The sequence below is a fragment of the Vidua chalybeata genome, chromosome 29 (genome assembly GCF_026979565.1).
Source record: "Vidua chalybeata isolate OUT-0048 chromosome 29, bVidCha1 merged haplotype, whole genome shotgun sequence".
In the NCBI taxonomy this organism is placed as follows: Eukaryota; Metazoa; Chordata; class Aves; order Passeriformes; family Viduidae; genus Vidua; species Vidua chalybeata.
Genome location: NC_071558.1, coordinates 1996641 through 2001321, shown reverse-complemented (window position 1 = coordinate 2001321; position 4681 = coordinate 1996641). Strand labels below are relative to the sequence as shown.

The following is a 4681-nucleotide window of genomic DNA, read 5'->3' as shown; positions in this document are numbered from 1 at the left end:
GGGCGGGGTCGTCAGGGGAGGGGCTTGGAGGGGCGGGGTCAGCCGGGAGGAGCCGCCTCGCCCTCCCCCCCTCCCCAGGGTCCCCCGCGGCCGAGATTTGGGGTCCCCGCGGTGTCACCGCCCGGGCTGGGGGGGACAAGGGGGGGACATTGTCACACACGGCCCCGGGGGGGATGGGGGGCAGGGATCCCACTCGGGGGTCTGGCACTGGGATTCCAAACTGGGATCTGGCACTGGGATTCCAAACTGGGATCTGGCACTGGGATCCCACTCTGGGATCTGGCACTGGGATCCCACCCTGGGGTCTGGCACTGGGATCCCCAACTGGGACCTGGTAATGGGATCCCATACTGGGATCTGGCACTGGGATCCCACTCTGGGATCTGGCACTGGGATTCCAAACTGGGACCTGGAGCAGGGATCTCATACTGGAATGTGTCCAGATCCAAGTGGATCCAATCCAGATCCACTCTGGGATCTAGTAATGGGATTCTGTACTGGGATCTGGCACTGGGATTCCAAACTGGGACTTGGAGCAGGGATCCCTTACTCGGATCTGGCACTGGAATCCCACACAGGGATTTGGCAGTGGGATCTCTTACTGGGATCCCTTACTGGGATCTCTCACTGGGATCTCATACAGGGATCCCTTACTGGGATCTCTCACTGGGATCTCATACAGGGATCTCTTACTGGGATCTGTCACTGGGATCTCTCATTGGGGTCTCTCACTGGAGTCTCCCATTGGAATCTTGCTCTGGGATCTCACCCAGGGGTCTCACATGGGAATCTTGTCTGGGGGATCCCACTCTGGGATCTCTGGGATCTCACACTGGGATCTCACCCATCCCCAGGGATCTCCGTTCCCCTGGGGACACTCCCTGGTGCTCTGGGGGTTTTATGGCCTGGTCATCATCATCATCACCATCATCATCATCATCACCATCATCATCATCATCATCATCATCATCATCATCATTATCATCATCATTATCATCATCACTGTCATCATCACTGTCATCATTGTCATCGTTATCATCATCATCGTCATCATCATCATCATCATTGTCATCATCGTCATCATCACTGTCATCATCATTGTCATCGTTATCATCATCATCATCATCATCATCATCAATGTCATCATCATCGTTGTCATCGTAATTGTCATCTTCATCATTCCCAGTGCAGTCGTTGTCATTGTCATTGTCATCATCATCCTCGCTGTCATTATCAGACATCATTGTCATTGCTGTCATCTTCATCATCGTCACCATCATCATCGTTGTCAGCATTGTCATCATCGTCATCATCTTCACCCTCACCATCGTCACCGCCGTCGCTGTCCCCAGTGTCCCCGTCCAGAACCTCCTGGAGCCGCTCCAGGACCTGCTCAGGCCCCAGCAGATCCTCCTCATCCTCATCATCCTCATCATCCATCCTCATCCTCATCCTCATCCTCATCCTCACCCTCATCCTCATCCATCCTCATCCTCATCCTCATCCTCATCCTCACCCTCATCCTCATCCTCATCCATCCTCATCCTCATCCTCATCCTCATCCTCATCCATCCTCATCCTCATCCATCCTCATCCTCATCCTCATCCTCATCCTCATCCATCCTCATCCTCATCCATCCTCATCCTCATCCTCATCCTCATCCATCCTCATCCTCATCCATCCTCATCCTCATCCTCACCCTCATCCTCATCCATCCTCATCCTCATCCTCCATGTCCAGCCACACGCAGCTGGTCTGGGGACACGAGGGGACACAGGGTGACACGGGGGGACATGGGGGGACATGGGGGGACATGGGGGGACATGGGGGGACACAGAGTGTGGGGGACACCGTGGGGGGGTTACACTCACGTGGTCAGTGCCATTGACCAGGGGGGTGACCCCGGGGTGACACTTGGGGACACTGGGGTGACACGGGGGTGACACGGTGACGTGGGTGTCCCCGAGTGTCCCCCGAGTGTCCCCCCAGTGTCCCCCGGGTGTCCCCGGGTGTCCCCCGGGTGTCCCCGAGTTTCGGGGGTCTCGGGGGGGGGATGCCGGCCCCCCCCGCCCCCCCCTGCTCCCGGCCGTGCTCTGAGCTCGGAGTTTCCGCTCAGCGGCCCCGGGGGGGTTGGGGGGGGGGGGTCAGGGGCACCCCCAAATTTCACTTCCCCCCCTCGCCCCCCCCCGCGTGCTGTGTGTTGGGGGGGGGACTCAATTTGGGGGTGCAGAGCAGCTGGGAGTGGGGAGGGGGTGCCAGGGATGAGCCCCCCCCCCCCCCCCGGGTCCCCCCGGTGTCGCCGCTCGGGGGGGGGCGCGGGGGGTCCCCGGTGTCCCTCGGGATTGAGGCCGCGGAGGGGGGGGGGGGGGGGATGATCCGGGGGGGATAAATGCGGGAATCTCCCGGCAGCACCCGCGGCTTTCACCCCGCCCGGCACGGGGGGGGCTCGGCTGCGCCCCCTCCCCCTCCCCCGGGACCCCCGGGACCCCCCCGGGGCAGCGCAGCCCCCCCCGAACCGCTGGGGGCACCCCCGGGACCACCGGGGGAAAGGGGGTGAGGGGAGATGGGGGGAATCGACCGTTCCCATGGCAACGGGATCCCCATGGCAACGGCATCCCCATGGCAACGGGATCCCCATGGCAACCACATCCCCATGGCAACTTGTTCCCATGGCGACCATCCCCATGGCAACCATTGGCTGTGACAACCATCACCCATGGCAACCACATCCCCATGGCAACCATCCCGATGAGAACCATCACCCATGGCAACCATCCCATGGCAACCACATCCCCATGGCAACTTGTTCCCATGGCAACCACATCCCCATGGCGACCATCTCGCCATGGCAAGCTCTTCCCGTGGCAAACATCCCCATGGCAACCGCATCCCATAGTAACCATCCCCACAGGACAACCAAATCCCCATGGAAACTGCATCCCCGTAGCAACCATCTCCATGGCAACCACATCCCCATAGCAACCGCCTCCCACAGCACCCCCTCCTCTCAGCCTCCCGTTCCCATGGCAACCGCCCCCTCCCTGTTTCCAGGCTCCCCCCCGCCGGGGGAATTTGGGGCAAATTTGGGGGAATTTTGTGAAATTTGTGGGATTTTGTGAAATTTTGGGACATTTGGGGAAATTTGGGGGAATTTGGGGAATTTGGGGGAATTAGTGGGAATTTGGAGTAATTTGGAGAAATTTGGGGGAATTTGGGGGGATTTGTGGGAATTCGTGGAAATTTGGAGAAATTTGGGGGAATTTGGGGGGAAATTGTGGGGAATTTGTGGGAATTTTGGGGAATTTGTGGGAAATTTTAGGAAATTTGGGGGGTCTGGGGGTCTCCCCTCCCCCTCCCTCCCTCCCTCCCAGTCCATCCCAGTACACGGGGGGGGGTTAAACTGGTTTATTGCTCTCCGGGGGGGGGGGGGTCCGGGTGCCCCCCCAAATTCAGGGGGGTCCCGAGCCCCCCCGGGTTAGTTTTGGGGTGCGGGGGGGGCTCCGGGGGTCCCAAAAGGGGGGGAAGGGATCGATAATAGGATCGATAATAGGATCGATAATAGGATCGATAATAGGATCAATAATAGGTTTCCTTCTCCACCCAGCCTGCAAAAAAGGGGAGGGGGCATCAGGGGGGGCCCAAAACCCCAAACCCCAAAACCCAAAACCCCAAAATTCCAAATCCCCAAACCCCAAAACCCCAAGCCCCAAAATCCCAAAACCCCACATGGGTGTTCCCCACATTTTTTGGGTCCCCCTCCCCATTTTTTAGGGTGTCCCCCCCCATTTTTGAGATGTCTCCCCCATTTTTGAGGTCCCCCTCATTTTTAGGACGTTCCCCCCCTTTTTTTAGGGTGTCCCCCCATTTTTGGGTTCCCTCCCATTTTTGGGATGTCCCCCCTTTTTTTTCTTCTTCCCCCCATTTTTTAGGGTGTCCCCCCCATTTTTAGGGTGTCCCCCCCATTTTTAGGATTGCCCCCCATTTTTTAGGGTGTCCCCCCCATTTTTTAGGGTGTCCCCCCATTTTTTAGGGTGTCCCCCCCATTTTTAGGGTGTCCCACCCATTTTTAGGGTGTCCCCCCCATTTTTTAGGGTGTCCCCCCATTTTTTAGGGTGTCCCCCCATTTTTAGGGCGTCCCCCCATTTTTAGGGCGTTCCCCCATTTTTTAGGGTGTCCCCCCCATTTTTAGGGTGTCCCCCCATTTTTTAGTGCGTCCCCCCATTTTTTTTAATTCCGCCCCATTTTTTTGGGGGGCATCCCCTGGGGTTTTTTTTTCCCCTCGTTTTTCCCCGCATTTTTTCACCCCCATTTTTTAGGGTGTCCCCCCCATTTTTGGGGTTCCCCCCCCCCCGGTTTTTGGGGTGCCTCACCTCCGGGGTAGCGCCTCAGGATCAGTTTCCTCACCTCGTCGTAGGCGAAGATCAGCAGGGAATAGGGGAAGGCGCAGAACCACCAGGTGACCCTGGCCACAAACCCCAAAATTTGGCCACCCCAAATCCCGTCAAGGGGGGGGGGGGTCCCCCCAATTTTTTCAATCCCCCCCCCCAAATTTTTTTCATTCCCGTTTGCTGAGATTCCGCCCCCGATTTTTTTTTTTTTTGGTTTTCCCCCCATTTTTTTTATGGTTGGTGAGGGATTTTTTGGGTTTTTTTGGGGGATTTCGGGTTTTTTTTTTCAGGG

At 57.5% G+C, this 4681-nt stretch overlaps 1 long non-coding RNA gene across 1 annotated transcript; it reads right to left on the bottom strand.

Moving 5' to 3' along the window:
• Nucleotides 1-3391: 3391 nt before the first annotated feature.
• On the bottom strand, nucleotides 3392-4637 carry LOC128801295 (uncharacterized). The gene is made up of 2 exons (XR_008435162.1): nucleotides 4372-4637; nucleotides 3392-3606 (listed from the first exon to the last, which is right to left on the bottom strand). It is a non-coding gene; the product is annotated as an uncharacterized LOC128801295 (long non-coding RNA).
• Nucleotides 4638-4681: the final 44 nt, after the last annotated feature.